This window comes from Dromiciops gliroides, chromosome 3 (assembly GCF_019393635.1).
Source record: "Dromiciops gliroides isolate mDroGli1 chromosome 3, mDroGli1.pri, whole genome shotgun sequence".
Taxonomy (NCBI): domain Eukaryota; kingdom Metazoa; phylum Chordata; class Mammalia; order Microbiotheria; family Microbiotheriidae; genus Dromiciops; species Dromiciops gliroides.
This window is the reverse complement of record NC_057863.1, coordinates 415,932,230-415,951,285: the sequence shown is the minus strand read 5'-3', so window position 1 is coordinate 415,951,285 and position 19,056 is coordinate 415,932,230.

Below are 19,056 nucleotides of genomic sequence, written 5' to 3'. Positions count from 1 at the left end.
AATGCTATTTTCCTAACAATGTGGTTTATGTTTCAAAACCCTCACCACAACCTCTTCAATATCATTTAGAGATTTAGGGAATAGGGACTGGTAAATATTGGATGGGAATGGGCATGAAGAGTAATATGTAACTTCTTTCTTTAAGAAGCAAAAATTTTGGCTGCACCTGAAAACTAAAGTTTTAAAAGTCTTCGCTAATGCTTTTCTGGTGGCAAAGAATTGGAAATTGAGGGGATGCTCATCAACTGGGGAATGGTTGAAAAAAGTGTGCTATGTGATTGTGATGGAATAATATGTGCTATAGGAAATGATGAGCAGGATGCTTTAAGAAAAACCTGGAAAGATTTACATAAGCTGATGCAAAGTGAAATGTACTATGTACAAAGTAGCAGCAATATTGTAGAATGGTCAGCTATGAAAGACTTAGCTATTCTCAGCAATACAATGATCCAAGATACCTCTGATTAAAAAAAATGTTATCAATCCCTAGAGAAATAACTGATGGTATCTGAATACAGATTGAAGCATACTTTTGTTACTTTATTTTTCTTGGGAGTTTTTTGTGTCTATGTTTTCTTTCATGACATGACTAATATAGAAATGCTTTAGACAACTACACATGTATAGCCCATATCCAATTCCTTGTCTTCTCAATGATGGGGAATGGGAAAGGAGTAAAGAGAGAATTTAGAATTCAAAGTTTTAAAAATTAATATTAAAATTGTTTATAAAAGTAATTGGGGAAAATAAAATACTAAATAAATTAAAACAAAAACTCTTAGATAATATATATATAATATAGAACTTATTATAGTTATGGACATATTATGTTAATATGAAGAGAAAAGCTGCCTTAATTAAAGATAGGTAAGAATAGTAATTAGTAGTAGAACAGTAATAGCTAGGTGGTACACTAGAGTACCAGCCCTGGAGACAGGGATACCTGACTTCAAATCTAACCTGAGACTACACAGCTTGTGTGACCCTGGATAAATCACTTAACCCTGTTTGCCTCAGTTTCCTCATCTGTAAATGAGCTGGAGAAGGAAATGGCAATCACTCCAGCATTTTTGCCAAGAAAACTCCAAGGGGGTCCCAAAGAATTGGACAAAACTAAAACAACAACAACAAAAAAAAAAGATTAGTGAAAAGTAAAGACTAATTTGAATTAATAACATTTCAAGAGTGACTTTGGCATGGAGAGTGGAAAGAAAACCAGAATTCAAGTCAATAGATCAGAATTCAAATCCTGTCTCTGATGCTTACTAGTTGTTTGAATATGAGCAAGTTATTAATCTCTTTCATTCACAAATTTTTCTTTGTAATTCACGGCTTACAATAATTATACTACTTACTTGACAAGAGCCACACTTTTCACAGTATTGCTATGAGGAAATTGTATATCTTTAATTGTTATTTAAATATAAATTAATGTTATTATTCCTAAGATTTTAAAGCACTTACAATGTTCATATGCAGATTCTCATATGGATGTTAGAGGGGAGGTAAAGCCAGATAATTTAAATTTAATTATTATTCCCATTTCACAAATAAAAACACGGTAATTTTTCCATTAAGTCTGGGAAAAGAATAATTATGTTTCCTTTTGTTTTTCACTTCCAAATTGGGGTTGTTTTGTCATCGTTATGTCAATTAATTAAATTCAATTAATTTTTAAACTAAGTTAATCAATTAAATTTTTTGAATAAATTTAATTACTCAAATGCTAGCCCCACTAATTTATTCTATTGGATCAACAAACTATTCCCCATTCAAATTGAGAGGATTAAGTAGATGGAATTTGGCTATAGAATGAGGAAAGTTGGCATAAGCAGGCATACTATAGAATCCTAGTTAAAAAAATTCTTCCATGTTTATTATTTCACCAAATTGATGTTCTATTTATCACAACCTCTCCCTTCAATATTTTTCTCACACATTTAGAAGAAAAAAAAATTTTCCTATTATGATTCATTTCTTACAGCTTCTATACTTTTTTTTCTTTTTGAAAATAGCAGCTTGTTGCCAGCTAGGGCCTAGTTAAAAAAGTATTGCAATAATAGCTGGCATTTATAGAGTGCTTTAAGTTGTGCAAAACACATTATTATACTAGGTCATTTATAACAGTCCATATCTTAGCACAATCCTATGAAACAATTGTTATTATTTTTCTGTTTTATAGTTAAAGAAACTGAGGCTGAGATGTTAAATGACTTGCCTGGGGTTATTCAGCTAGTACTGTACTCGTTTTCAGCTAGAGCTAAACGTCTCTAAAGAAGATAAAGAGTTAAATATTTGAGCTTCAAGGGAGAAAGGTAGTGGATGGAAGAACTAATCAGGAGCTACTTGTTTGTCCATTGTTGCTCTCTTTCACCTCAGCTGAATCCCTTATTTCTATTGTCTTTCTCTCCTACTCATCCTCGAAAAGGGCTACCCAGCTGTCAGCACTCTCTTTGCCTACAGTCCCCAGTGGGGACCTAAAGGATCAACTGGAGATATTGATTTTTCTTCTAAATTTCCAAAGATGAAAACTGAAAGAAAAAAAATCAAAATTTAAATAGCAGCTTTTAATCAATTTGCAAATCCTATCTCTTTTCTTTTGTTATTCTATCAAACACACACACACACACATATATAAAATAAAGTAGTATTTTAAGGTACCCTTAAAAACAACTCCACTCCTACAAATCAAAGAAATATTAGAAGTCTTGGATTTCAATTTCATTGTGCTACCTATTTCTTTGGCTTTCAAAGAGGAAAACCCATTATAAGCCTTAATGTGCTACACAATTGTGTGCTATGATTTTTTCTCAAAATAATGGCGCTGTATAACTGTGGATATGTAACTTTCTTTAAGTAAATGAGGGCAAAAACCTCACTGGTTGAAGAATGTTGGAAACTAGGGCAGTCAAATAATAGTAGCAGCTCATACTTAACATAGTGATTAATGCTCTAAGTGCTTTACAAATATCTAATTTGATCCTCACAACAATGGGAGTGAGGTGCTATTTTTATCCCCATTTTACAGATGAGGAAAGTGAGGCAAATAGAGGTTAAGTTACTAAGTGTCTGAGGTTGGATTTGAATTTAGGTTTTCCTGACTCTAGTGTTCTATCCACAAATCCTTATACTTTGAGTACCTTTCCCCTCCCCCATTTCTTTCCCCACTAAAAAATTTAAAATATCAGGAAGTAAAGGAAGATGTAACTCAAGTGAATGGAATAGGCTCTTCAAATTAATAGAGTAATATGATATTTAATATGGGAAGGATCTAACCATAATCTAGTCAAATTCACTCAGTTTACACATGAACAAACTGAGATCTAGACAAAGAAGAGTGATACCTAAAGTTTTATAGTTTATTAGTGGCAGGCTTGAATTAGAACCCAGGTTTCTGGCATTTATGTTCAATATTCTTTCAAAAGAATCTTCTATCCAATATCCCTGCAGAAAAATAAATGTGTTATGGCTCTTTGGTTACATCACCTCAGTCAAAATGTGGTGGTTGCTTTAGTTGGCTGGACACTGCCATGTTGGACTTGTCCACAAAAAATCATAATATAAGTATAAATATCTTATCCCCATAAGGCCATGATCATTCTCAACCCAGGTGGAAAGTCCCCCAAACTCCCTTAATATTTTTATTGGTGAGAGTAAATTACTTGCAATTTGTCTTGCCCATGAGAGCTTAGCACTATAACCAAGCAAATGAGCTTGAAACTTTGATAAACTTATAAGAGGTACTTAGCATTCATGTCACATTCATGTCGTCTCATGTCCTACATCCCTGATTCTCTGGTTCTTTTCTACCCAATTATTTTCTAACTTGTTTTGAGGAGTGTGATTACAATTCAGGCAAAATTTCAGTTCCTCCATGAACCCAGTTCACAATAATTTTCCCCACTCTAACCATTTATTTTGCTCACTTATATTTTGTACCATAGATCTGAATACTTATCATCAATCACAAAATGGCAGAGTTTGAAGGAACCACAGAAGTTTAGTTCAACCATTCAGTATGTGATAAAAAAGGAATTGCCTCTACAATAACCCTTAACAGACACACCTCTTCTTCTCTCTTACTCTAGCTCTCTTTCAGTTTGTCTGTCTCTCCTATATATGCATATGTATGCATGTACGTTTGTATAGAGAGACACACAGAAATTGTGTATGCATATACACATATATTTACATATGTGTATCTACACATTTTCTTTTTTCTTCTGATGATCTCCTGAGTTTTGGGGTTTTTGAGTAACCAGAGTTACTCTTCTCCAAAGTTGGAAACACCGAATTCAACAGAAAATTGTTTTTTAGGCAAATCATACGGGGAGAGAGTGATCAGCAACTGAAAAAAGCAATTAAGCATTCTACCGTTATATTTGACTTACTGTTGAATCAAGATGTATCAATGTATATTTATTAAGTGTACAGCACTGTGCTTTGAACGGAAAAGATTTGAATGAAATAGACCATAACTGGTTCCAAAGTCACTATCAGTCCACCTGAAGATTCAGTGCATATTTATAGAGAGAACTGGAGAGCACTGTTATTGATGATATAATCCACCTGGATGGGGGTCTCTAATGGAGTCCAAAAGGCATCTGTTGTTGACTCTGTCCTGTTTGGCATTCTTTTCTTTTCCTTTTTATTTATTTATAATTTTATTTGCCCCAATTATATGTAAAAACAATTTTAAAGTATGATTTTAAAACTCTCTATTCCAAATTCTCTTCCTCCTTCCCTCCCCCTGACCCTTTAGAATGCAAGCAATTCAATATAAGTTATAGATGTGTAGTCATGCAAAATATTTCCACATTAGTCAGGTTCTGAAAGAAAACAAAACAAAAAACTTAAAAAGAAACTAAAACAATATGCTTCAATCTGTATTCAGACACTATCATTTATTTCTCTGGAGATGGATCACATTTTTCTTAAGTCCTTCAGAGCTTCCTTGGAACATTGCATTGCTGAGAATAGCCAAGTCATTCATAGCAGATCATCTTACAATACTGCTGTTACTTTACAGTACATATCACTTTGCATCAGCTCATGTAAGTCTTTTGAAGTTTTTCTGAGATCACCCTGTTCATAATTTCTTTTTTGTTTCCCTGTGGGACAATGAGGGTAAATTGATTTGTCCAGGGTCACACAGCTAGTAACTGTCAAGTATCTGAGTCCAAATTTGAACTCAGGTTCTCCTGAATCCAGTGTCAGTGCTTTATCTACTGTACCATCTAGCTGCCCCCATGCTCATCATTTCTTACAGCACAATAGTGTTCTACCATAATTTCATTCCACAATTTCTTCAGTCATTCCCCAATTAATGGGCATCTCAGTTTTGAATTATTTGCACCAGAAAAGGGCTGTCATAAAAACTTTTGTACATACAGGTGCTATAACTGTTTTGTTTTTTATCTCTTTTTGGATAATGAACTAGTAGTGGTCTTAATAGGTCAAAAAGTATGTATGTTTTATAGTCCTTTGGCCATAGTTCCAAATTGCTCTACAGAGAGTTTGAAAGATCACAACTCCACCAACAATGCATAAATGTCTCATTTTCCCCATATCCCCTACAAGATTTGTCATTTTCCTCTCCTGTCCTATTATCTAATCTAATAGATATGAGGTAGTACCCCAGAATTGTTTTGACCTGCATCTTTCTAATCAATAATGACTTAGAACATTTTTAATATGACTATAGATATCTTTGATTGTTTTATCTGAAAACTGTTCATATGTTTTGATCATTTATCAATTGCGGAATGACTTATTGTAACAACTTTCACTCAGTTCTCTATGTGTTTGAGAAATGAATCCTTTATCAGACAAACTCGCTTCAAAATTTTTTTCAGTTACTACTGCTAACTGAATTTCCCTCCATCCTACTCCTTCCCCATGTCATTAACTTTATTCTCTATCTCCGTTCACCCTTTCTCTCTTCGAAGGAATATTTTTTCTGACTTCCCCCTCCCCCAATCCACCCTCCATTCTATTACCACTCCCCCCACTTCTTTATTGCCTTCCATTCCTTCTTTTCTGCAGAGTAACATAGATTATTATACTCAATTGAGGGTGTGTGTTATTGCCTCCTTGAACCAATTGTGATGAGAGTAAGGTTCATTCACTCACCATTACTTCCCCCATCTTCCTCTCTACTTTCTAAGCTTTTTGATTCTTCTTTTATGTGAAATATTTACCCCATTTCACCTCTCCCTTTCCCTTTCTCCCAGTGCATTCCTCTCTCACCTCATGGGTGGCCTGCACTGGACTACTCTCTACTCTCACCCTGATACAACAGAACTTTCCTACCAACCTTCTAAGTTGTCTTTGACTGGAAAATTATTTCACTCTGTCTTTTTGTGGGTTCTGCTGCTCCATGAATAGTCTTATGGCATTATTTAAAAGTATTCAGAGTTGTCTTGGCGAGAGCTCAGGCAAATCATTGCCTTTCCTCCACCATCTTGGCTCTGCGGTTTTCCTGTTTGACATTCATATCAATAATTTGGATATAATAATTTTATGAATGATTTAATCATTCATAATTTAATTAATTAATTAATTAAATTAATCATTAATGATTTATCATCTGACTATAAACAACATGAAATTAGAAGGATTAACCAATATATTAGCTGATAGAATTTGGATATAAAAAATTAAGGCATTATACACCAAATATAATAAAGGAAATGAATTCAGTTGAATCTCAAGTTGCATACTTGGAATAACCCACCAACTAGTTAATTAGATGAGTTTTTCCCCCCTGGAATTGATAATGGAAGTGAGTACAGGAAATAGACATAAAGCAATGAAAATGAGGGATGTGAACATGGAAATAAGACATTTTAGCAAGAAGGAGACAAGATTGGTAAATGTAGAAGGGAAGTCCATATTTTTTTCATATGTTATGAGGTAATGGGTTTGGTACTCTCTAATCTTTCTTAGGCTATCAATGATTTTTCTCACATTGCTTACTTTGCAAAAACATGTAACCCATTTCAGAACAGTTTTGTTCTATCTTTTTACATTACCTCAGAGACAGTTGGTTTAGATAATAAAACAATGACAATATTTCCCCCCTATATTTGGTGGATTACAATTTGTTGAGGAAAAGGATTTGTGATTCATTCTACAAAGTGCTTGAGGGATGGGATGTTTTGTCCTATCTGTCCCCCACCTCCCAATTCATCCAGTCCAATCATGAAGAGCAGCATGATCTCTTTGATTATTGTGAGGATTTGAAGGTTAAGTTTCTTCTTTTGAAAATAAATCAAAACAAAAGTTTAGAATGAAAATATTTTCATTCATATTTCAATGGTAATGATAGCTATCACTGAGTTTAAAAAACTCTTTGGGTAGAAGTTTGTGATTCCCTATCTAGAACTCAATTGGATTCCTGTATGGCGCCTCTGGAAACCTGCTTGCTCATTTGCCCTTTCCCCCTTTTTCTTGGCAAACTAAGTATAATTTGTCATTAATTCCCACTTTATTTGTCTTCAGCAGCTGTGTCTATCATATTTTCTGATAATGCCAGGCTTATTAAATCATCATACAAGTGTAACCCCTACTGAACCAAATCTGCTGAATAAAAGACTCCAGGTCCTTTTATATAAATGCTATGAATTGATAATGATTTTACAGTTTCCCACAGTTACCTCCTTTGGTTCAATTACAGCTTAATAATATGGCTAAAGAGCATGTCTCTAATTCCAACTAATTAGTATGATGAGGTGTAAAAGCTTTTTAGAAAATGACTGTGAAGTATTAGGACAAACTTCATAGCTGAAAGGGGCTTTTGGAAAGAAACTGTTATATTGTTTTCTTAATTTCATCTTTTTAAGACCATTGTCTTCATTCAAAATACTTCAGAAGCCTATAACTAATGTGTACAGTACAGTGCATTAATCACAAAGACAGTCATCTATAACAAGATTTCTTTCTCAGATAAACTTAGATTAAATTTGGGAAAATCCATTTGTCAGGCAAGTTGTGGCTGGTAAAAATAGGCTATCAATAGGTGTAAAAGCAAAGAAGGATACATATAAATCCAACTGTGAAGAGACCTAGAGAAGTTAGAAGGATCTCAGTAGTTGTTATCTGATACAGATACAAAAATGCCAAAGTGAGAAGAAAGTGACAGAAGCTTGATCAAGAGGTCATGAGACAAAGAAGCTTTAAGAGTTGCCATTTCCTATTTAACAAAATGTCTTTTTTGCCTCGATCATATTCCAAAAGTTTACCCCTTCTGGTCAATCTTCTCTTGAACCACTAGGGCCTCTGCAGGTGTGTACTCTCAGAACTCTGAAATTGCTTGCAACTAGTCTCCCCTAAGCATTGTCAGAGCCATCTAATTGAGCCTGTAAAGCTCAGAACTACCTCTTCCCAGCAGGCTTTGAATATCTGAATGATGTCAAATCATTAGAAAAGAAACTTCTCAGGGGGAATCAAGAGAGTGAAGAATTCTAGGGATGTACCATGGGTATTAGGAATTCCAGGGATTAGTCACATCATTTGGAAAGGAAATGGAAATCAGCTGCTGTATGTTATTGTGTGCTTTTTTTCCCCTTGCTAGCCTCTTTCTCCTTACAGGGGACCCTTCCTACTGGCAAGGGACAGAGAAATACATCAATCATTCCATCATCAGCATGTATTCTCACCTGGTCTTGTTCTGCCTGCAGGAGATAGGATAAAACACCATTACTTGCTGATCTTTCAATTGCTGTCTTGGTCTCCTTTGGTTTGCCTGCCTTAACAACATTCTGTTGACTCCATAGACTGTAACTTTTGCCTAAGCTGCCTTGTGGCTTAAGGCGGCTCTACCCTGAGTATATCATCCTAAGGCTATTAATGACCTAACTAAATTCATTCCTCAATGTTTGATAAACTACCATCCAGTCATACCTCCCTAATCTCATTCAATGATTCTGAACCATCAGCTACCATTATTCAAACCTTGTTCTCTGTCCTCTATTGCCTGCTCCCATAACCCCATCCCCCACAGCCCACCCCATCCCCACAATGTCCCACTCTAAAGCAATTCACTATTTCCAACTCATTCTCTCAATTGCTTGCTCCATATCTAATAAACTTGATTATATCTCACACTTTTCCTTTCTCACTCCTTTCATCTTCTGGCTCTCACTGAGTATTGCCTCCCTTTTGGTGGCTTATTCTCCATGGATACCCTTTCTAGCACTGCTTGCACTTTTACTTCTATCTTTTGTCTCTCTCAAGGTTTATGGGAGGTTGTAATATTCTATGCTCCTCATTGCCATTTTTGAACTTACCCTCTAACACCATCACTCAGTACCTCTCTTCCTTTTCAGTTCAATTCTAGAAGCTACTGTCTACAGACCACCAGGAAATTCCCCCTCCTTTCCTCAATGAATTCATTGCCTGGTTCACAGTCTTTCTCTCCTTCCTAACTTCTGCCTTCATACTAGGACATTTCAACATATTTACTGATATTCTTTCTAATACTCTAAGCTCCCACTTCCACAATTTACTAATTTTCCATAACCCATTCCTCCACTACACACAGAAATTAGTCATATCCTTGATCTTTCCATCATCCATACATGCTCTATTTTGATGTTAATATTAACTCAGAAATATACTTACTTGATCACAATGCTACCTCTTCCTTTGGCTCCCTTCACGTTTTTATCAAGTGAACCAGGTCATCTATACACTGTCCTTTACTCCTGAGTTCCTTATTTCCTTAATTTGTGGTGCCAAGGTTCAGTTTGAGTTACTTCCATTATCCTTTGTTCCTATTCAAGAAAGCTAGAGAAAATCATGAAACCATATTATTTGGATCAACTACAAATTTAAGTAAAATAATCTGAATTGGGCTCTCACTAGCATGGCAATCCTTTTTCACTTCCCTAATTGATTCCCTATCCTATTCATCACAGTGGCTTCTCCAAACATTTGCATGCCTTTTCAAACTTCCCATAAATCTCCCTTCTCCAACTTTCTCACCTTCTTTCATATGTCACTGAAAAGTTAATGCTATTCACTGTGCTCTCTCTTCTGACCACTTCATCTCACATCCCTCAAGAGCCTCTTGCAACTGTGTCCTCTTTCACCCATCTCACATGAACTGGTGGTGATTTTAATTCATGACATAGTTAACCCTTTTGTATGTAAAAGTTATCTCATTGGGGGCAGCTAGGTAGTGCAGTGGATAAGGCATTGGCCCTGGATTCAGGGGGACCTTAGTTCAAATCCAGCCTCAGACATGTTACACATTCTAGCTGTGTGACCCCAGGCAAGTCACTTAACCCTCATTGCCCTGCAAAAAAAAACCCAAAACAAACAAAAAACCAAACTAAAACAAAAAATATCTCATTCAGATATGTGAAAATGAGACACTAATGCACTATTAATGAAGTTGTATACTGTTTCAGCCATGCTGAAGAGCAATTTGGAATTATGCCCAATGTGCTATAAAACCATCCATGAGCAATGCCAAGGCAGCTAGGTGAGGCAATAGATAGCTCACAGTGGGAGCACCTCAGTTCAAATCTTACCTCAGACACTTACTACTGTGTGACACTGGGTGAGTCACTTAACCTCAATTGCCTTAAACATCTGGGGTCATCTCCAGTGCTCTTGTTATAAATCTTGCCACTGGACCCAGATGGCTCTGGAAAAGAGAGTAATGGTGACTTTGCACAGCCTTCCCTCACTTAAATCCAATTCACTGAAAATCATGACATCACCCCAATGTTATGGTCCTCTTCCAGAATGAAAGACAAAGAACAACAACTAAACAATGCCACTACTAGGTCTGTATCCCAAAGAGATGAAAAAGGAAAAGGACCTATATGTACAAAAAAGATTTATAACAGTTTCTTTAATGGTTTTAAAGAATTGGACATTGAAGGGATGGCCATCAATTGGGGAGTGGCTGAGCAAGTTCTATATAAATGTGATGGAATACTTTTGTGTTAGAAGAAATGACAAACCTGTACTTGCTCTTGGAAAACTTGTACTTACATGAAGTGATGCAAAGGGAAATGAGCAGAACCAGGAGTACATTGTATACAATAACAGCAATATTGTATGATGATCAACTATAAATGATTTAGTTCTTCTCACTAATACAGTGATCCAAGACATTTCTGAAGGATTTGTGATGGAAAAATGCAATCCATCTTCAGAGAAAGAATTGATGGAGTCTGAAAGCAGATAGAAACATACCTTTTCATTACTTTCTTTATATTTCTTGTTTTTATTTTTGTCCGTTTTCCTTCACAATGTGACTAACATGGAAATATGTTTTCAATTATTGCACATATATAACTAATATCAATTGGTTTGCCTTCTCATTGAGGGGGATGGGAAGGATTGAGGGAGAGAAAAAGAATTTGGAAATCAAAAAATTGTTTAAAATGAATGTTAAAATTGTTTTTACATGTGATTGGAGAAAAATAAAAGACTAATTTTTAAATGGTCCTATTCATCTTCAGCACATTTCCTTTTCTATCATTCCACTCTCTTAATTATCTTCAGTGCCTTCCTATCTACTGGCTACTTCTCTGTTGCCTATAAACATACTCATTTCTTGCCCAGTCTCAAAAAAACCCCTTCTTAATTGAACCATCCATCCCCACCAGCTATCATCCCCTATTTCTCTTTTCTCTTATAGCTAAATTCCTGGAAAAGTCATTCCATATCCTTTCCTCTTACTGTCTTTTTAACTCACTGTGCTTTGATTCTTCTTCCACAAGATGACTGATTTAGGAAGATGTTTAATATGATTGTACATATATAACCTATCAGACTGCTTTCCATCTTGGAGAGGAGGGAGGGAAGAGAGAGTGGGAGAAAAATCTGGAATTAAAAATCCTGTAAAAACAAATGTTGATGGGGGTAACTAGGTGGTGCAGTGGATAGAGTACCGGCTCTGGAGTCAGGAGTACCTGAGTTCAAATCCAGCCTCAGACACTTAACACTTACTAGCTGTGTGACCCTGGGCAAGTCACTTAACCCCAATTGCCTCACTAAATAAACAAAAACAAAAAACAAAACAACAACAACAAAAAAACCAAACAAATGTTGAGAACTATCCTTATATGAAACTGGAAAATAATATAAATACTTTAAAAAATGAAAACTTCAAAGAATGTTAGAGCTGGATATAGACTAAAAATCCTAAAGCAAAACTTCCTCACATGACTATTCATGAAACTAGCACCAGAGGGGTTATATGACTTGCTCAATGTTTCATAACCCATAGGTGGAAAAGTTGGACCTCAAACCCAAGGTTAGTTACTCCTAGAACCATCTTCGTAATCAACAATTTTACTTCTTCCCAAATAATTGAACTATTCAGATAAGCAATTTTGGATCGGACATAAGAAGAACTTCATGGCCATGTAAATAGGGGATCATATTATAGAAAATGTGTTTATAATTTCCTTTCTTGATGATCCATGCCAAATCAGTAATTACCTGTTTGGAATTTTGGTCAGTTTTGTTATGACACATATATTCTGAAAAATAACTGCTATAAAAAAAGCACAATAAAACCCCCAGAGCTTATTGGGGAAAGAAGGGTTTAGGGCACAACACTAAAAACCTTTGTCAGTGACGTAAAAAAAAGATAGGAACTTAATAAAAATGGTAGCTCAGTTTGATATATATTAAATACTTACAAAATATATAACTATCATAATAAGTAGTAGCTGTATCTACAGCCTCTGGCTGCTCTTCACCCTACCTGTGAAGTTGAGAGCATGTGAGTGTAGAGTGCAACCCTGGGACACAGGTGAATAAAGATGGGAGGGAGGCATATGGAGTGTCTGGGTATAAAACAGCCCTCATTATTCCATGGTTTCTACTGCATCAGAAGATATATGATGTCACTTTATGTTGAAAGTGACTTGAATTTTGCTTGTAGATGTGGGTGTTGGAAAATTTGCAGTTTGTGAAATTTTATGAATTGGTGCAGTTTTCTGTTTTCTCATTGTTTGAAGAAATTGTACATAAGCAAACATGAAATTCATGTTATACTCAAATTGTTCCCTAAGATATCAAAGAAATGTAAGTTTTCAAAACAAAAGTTATAATAGAATTAACTGTATTTAAAGATATGATTCCCAAAATGTTCTCTGGAGCCCTGTGTTCGTGAGCTTTGAAAAGTAATTTGAGGAAAGAGAAATTTTATGCTAGCAATATCTTTTCCATTTTAATTCTAAAATTGGATATTATGTAGAAATAAAAATACTACCCATGGAAATTTTTTTTAATTTGAAAATCAATTTCATTTTGATTTCGTTATTGCAGAAAATGTTCTTGATTCTCCTTTATCTTGAAGGTATTTAGTACCTCTGGGTTAACTAAACATATTTATTGGCTCTTCCAACATATTTTAAGACAACAATAAAGTACCTAACATTTGTCAGGCATTCTAGTTGATGCCAGGAATACAAATACAAAAAATAAGTCATGCTTAATCGAAAGGAGTAGTTATTTATGGGGAGGTCATGAGCTTTTTAATTTGTATTTTATTTTAAATTATTTTTTAAGAGACTGGTTCTCCTAGCTTGCTTAGACTGGAAGTACAGAAGCTATTCATAGGCACAATCTCACTACTAGTTGAGATAGGATTTTGATCTGGGCTTGTTTGCATCTCCCTAGACAAACTGAAGGTGCTCACCATATTGACAATTTAATTTGGATACTTGGGCTATATAATCAACTTCAGTTCAGCAGTCCTGAGCTCAAGAAATCCACAAGCCCCTGTCCCTCTATTAGCACCACCAGGCCCAGCAATCAATCAATCAAACAAACAAAACACAAAAAACAAAAACAAAACAGATCTGCTTGTCTCAGAGTTTTTGTCATTCAGTCTAAGTCAATCCTTTAACAAGGAAGAAGTAATTAATATTTCTCAGGCACCATGCTTAAGAAATGGAGATAAAAGCAGGTGAAAAAAAGTCCTTGCCTTTCAAGTACATATTCTATTGCAGGATACATGTCAATAACTCAGAATATATAATATATACTGGGAAGGGAAGTAGGAATAGAGATAGGGATGTGACCTGTGATTTCCTTGATGGAAAGAACTCCTTGGAGAGAAGCTCTCCCTTACCAATGTCACTGGGCAATTCCACTACAGCTAATATTGTTAGAGAGTCATATAGAGCACTTTCCCAGAGTCTCACAAGTCAGTATTGTCAGTTACAGGATTTGATCAACTAGTTCTTTTTTGCATTGAGGCATTTTCTATGATATTACATTCCCTATGTCACAGCATCTCAAAAAATAAGAAATAAAATAGAATTCACATTTATTGTATTTTAAAAGGGAAGAGAGATTACAAATCATCTAATCACTTCCCTATACACCTTTTTTTTTAAGCTGATGAAGAAGAAAACAGCAACAACAACCCTGAAGTTCAGAGAAAATAAGTGAGAATTCTGAGGTCCAACCATTAGTTGGAGGGCTTAGAAGAGAATATCAGTTTCTTGACTACCACTCCTGTGCTCTTCCCTCTTCAAGTCAAGTCAAGTTTCCAGCCAAGGCTGTTCTTTTAAGTTGTTGAAATCTGAAAGTTAAAATTTGGTGAATGTGATTCAGTTGAAAGTCTATTTTTTAAAGATAAACTGGCACTTTTAAGGTCTCTTAAGACTGGTCACTGCAGGTTCTGACTAATCTATCTTCTTTATTTATTCTATAGGATACTTGTGATTTTTTTTCAAAATTGGATTTCTGAAACATAATCAAGGTCTATATGATTCTCTAAAGTATCTTATTCAATTTTTCCTTATGAAGTCATGTGCTTGGCAAATTTTCAGCATTAGCTTTTAGGTATTAGAGAAACTTTTTTCAAATCAGACATTCTAAACCAAAAAGAGTGTCTTTAGTAATAGGAATCAATAATATTTAATGATCTTATATTCTAGCCTTCCTTGAAAGTGCATCTTACAGGATCAATGACACAAAGTAAAATCAAAGTAAAAATCCATAAATCAAGGTAGACTGCAGAGCACTTGCCAAAGGGGTCCCCAAAACTGTTTACCATCTAAATGAGATCAAGTGAGTCTGTATTCCTAGTATAGCTGTATATCTGTTGAGTAACAAACAAAAAGTTTATTAGTGGGAAGAAAATGTATTGAAACTTACATTAAAAAAAAACTGGAGGGGATTTGAAGAGGACATGTTATACTTATCCTTGAGACAAGAGTGTATCTCAACAATATCTGACAGATGGATGTCTTATCTTATTATTAATGTTTTGCTGAGAAACAATTTCATAATATCCTGGAACCACCTGTTCCAGTATCTGACAGACTCTAATGGGCAAAAAATGTCTAACATCAGTACACACACATGCACACACACACATATGTGTGTGTGTGTGTGTGTGTGAATAAAAGTTTTCAGAACTTAGAATTTTACCAGGGAATGATCTACAAGTCTTATTGGGGTCATAGGCAAAGCAATGAGTTTTTAAAGCTTATGGGGTAGGGGTGAGGAGGTATCTGTCATTCCATTTGGAATAGGCTAGGTTGGGTCTGACCATTACTGTGATCCCCTCAGAATAGGTAATTATCAAAACTATCTGTCTTTCTACTTCAGTCACTTATCAAAATGATGTACAACGATTCAATAATACTTTGATTCTCAAGAGTGCATGAGTCAGAGCACAGAGACCTAAATTTTCCAAAGGGGCAGGTTACTTTCTGTAATGATCAATTCTAGGAAATTCTGGAGATATCCAGATAGTTCAGGGCTCTTCTGGCAATCCTCCTATATTCTCAGAAATCATTGCACGATACATCTATAGTAGAACTGGAAGGGATCTCAGAAGACCATCTAGTCTTACTTCCTTATTTTACAGATGGAGAAACTGAACCCCAGGGGAGTTGTCACACACACATAATACAATATATACAATATATACAATTATATATATATATATATATACACACACACAATACATACATAGAAACATACACATCCATATACAGAAATATACAAATATGTGTGTATATATGTATACATATATGTGTATGAATGTATATGTATGTTTGTGTGTATCCTCTCTTCTACTTCCTTATTCTCCTCTCCTCCTCTCCCTATTTTGCCCTGGAAGTACAGTGGCTGCTACTGACTATCACAGAATATTTAACCTGTTTTATTTCTGACCTGGGTTGGCTGACTTCTACTCAGGTAGGTATCCTTGTGGCCTCATGCCTGGGAGCTCCATATTGGTCCCCTTCTTAGTGCAAGAACTCAGTTGGCTTAGTCTACTCTATCTCAGAGTCCCTGAGCTCAAGTGATCTACCCTTGTCATCCTCCCCATTAGTAGGGATTACAATCATGAGCCACTATGTCCAGTGAGAGCTAAAACTTTACAAGAAAATACATGATTGGGTCTTTTTTTTTTCATTAGATACTTCTTCCTCTCTTATGAAACAGATTATTTCTGAAGATGGGATTGGTACAGCCTGCCACAATGTCTTACAGCCCATTTACCTAAAAACTTCAAAATTGTTGGCTTGGAAAAGGAGTCAATGATAGCCTTGAATTTCTTTCTGCAGCAGTGTTAAAAACTTTAATAAGTGCCTAAGTTTCTAATTCTTCAGCTTAGATGACACCTTCTTTTCGGAATAGTTAGTGTACTTCCAGTGATTCCTACCTTATTACACCTCCCAGGTCTATTTTCTGTCCCTTTCTCCCCCACCAGAAATAAGTAAATTCAATTGTTGCAATTCAGAACTGGACTGTGTCTTTTTCTTTTCTTTTTAATTTTTTTTCTTCTCCCCGTCCCTCCTGGGGCAATAGGGGTTAAGTGACTTGCTCAGGGTCACACAGCCAGTAAGTGTCAAGTATCTGAGTCTGAATTTGAACTCAGGTCCTCCTGAATCCAGGGCTGGTGCTTTATCCACTGTGCCACCTAGCTGCCCCCAACCACAAATCTTGAAGGCATTTCATGTTTCTCAATTCTGATTCATGCTTAGAACATTTTTATGTATGCCACTGATGTCAAAGGCAAGAGGGCTTGGTATCACTATCTCCCAGCCTCAGCTTCTCTCTCCTCAACATGTTCTGCAGAATGCTGGACCCACACTCATATAGATCTATGTTCAAATTCTGCCTTGGATGCTTACTAGCTATGAGACTCCGGGAAAGTCACTTAATTTCTTTGGCTCTCAGTTTCCTTCATCAGTTAGTTGAGGGACTTGGTTGTACTCTATGATCTCTAAGTCTCTTTCCTGATTTCAATCTTTAATTCTTTGATCTTATAATCAAGTAGAAATCAACCTTCACATTCCACTACCCATATATGACCTCAACCCATGACCCACATGGTGCCTCCCTCACTTGATGTGTTTTCTTCATCAGTAAAAAGCTTACAGTATGCCCTCCTTTCCCTGTATACACTCAGAATCACCTGTGCTCTTTTGGCCCTCTTACCCCAACAGCAGTGTGAACTTCTGATTCAATAAGTTAATCTTCTGAAATCATTTTGATGCAGGTATTAATGATGTTTTTTAAAGAAGTTAATTTATTATTCCTTAGTAAGTCTTTCAGAATTTTATAACCCTTAAGGAGTTCATAAAAATAGCTAATGTCTTTGCAATACTGTATGAAAATCGCTAAAGTGTCCTAAAATATATGCCATCAATATTCACTGATGTGACATCCGCCTAACTCCTGTCCTAATCTATTTTGATTTCATACTTTCCTTTGGGTGAAAAGAAGATTCCTGCTTTATTTGTATGCTTGCAGCTGCTGTTATTAGGCCTTTGCTTTTTCTTGGCACCTGGGAGTAGCTTCCTCTCTCTTGGCTGTAATGGCTTCCTTGCTCTTCTTTTGCAAGTTGCATTTAAATTTTTCTCTTGGCCTTTCTCATCTTATTCCCACAAGCTGTATTCTTTTCTGAAATTCATCCCTGGTAACATGACCTAGTTCCCTATTTGTGTTTCAGGTCTTTATTTCAGCTTTCCATTTAGCCAAGTTGGTTTCTTGCTATCCTCATTTTTCTTGCTCATTAGCATAGCTTTCTCCTGTACCCCCAGAACTTATTCCTTAAAGAATATCTAGCTCTTCTGAACTCCATTGCCTCTCCAACTCTCTTCTCCAGGGACCCCTCCCTCTATGCCCCCAAGTTTCTGGGAATTGACTTTCTTGGAATTTATTTTATCTATTTTTATGTTTTCCTTTGCTTTGAAGGTCTATCAATTTGTAATTACTTTAACCAAGGTTCTTTTTTTTCTTTTGCTCTAATTGGGCACAAGTCTCCTGTAATAATACAAAGAAACAGTATCTCTATAGGAAGCCTGGGGTTCGGTAAGGCTCAGAAGCCTCATTCACATCCATCCCCTGCTTTTTGTCTGTACAGGTCAAACTTACCGAGGCATTCAAGTTTCCTGGAGCATTACTTAGCTTTTCACTTTCATATGTTTCTTCTGTTCAATTAGGCAGTATTTAAGCCTAGTTCTTCTTGACTTCAAAGTGGAATGTATCCACTTCACCATGTTGCATCTAAACTTAGCTATATATTTCCTTATCTACTTCATTATAACCAATTTGCAATGCAAAGACTACATCTCATCTTACTTTAAAACCACATCTCATATAACTTTGAAGGCAAAAACCATGTCGTATTACTTTTCATTACCTCTTCACCCAATTTCTTATTTCATATTGTTTATATACATTAGGTAATCAATAAATGGTTGTTGCTTTTATCTCATATCATTGAAATTTCTCCTTGTTTCCCTCAGGTTTCATTGATAGAAAAATGGTAAACTAACATGTTACCAGTTTTAAACATTTATGGACAATCATGGATATTGCAAATATATATATATATATACACATATATATGTATATATACATATATGTGTGTATGTACATATATATATATATATATCTCCTTCCAATCAGAAATTTTGATAAAGACAGATACAGAGTCAAGGAGAGAGAGGAAGAGAGAGAGAAACACACACAGAAAAACAGGAAGAAAGAAGGAGGATGAGGAACAGCAGGAAGAGGAGGAAGAAGAGGAGGAGGCGGAAAAAAGAAAGG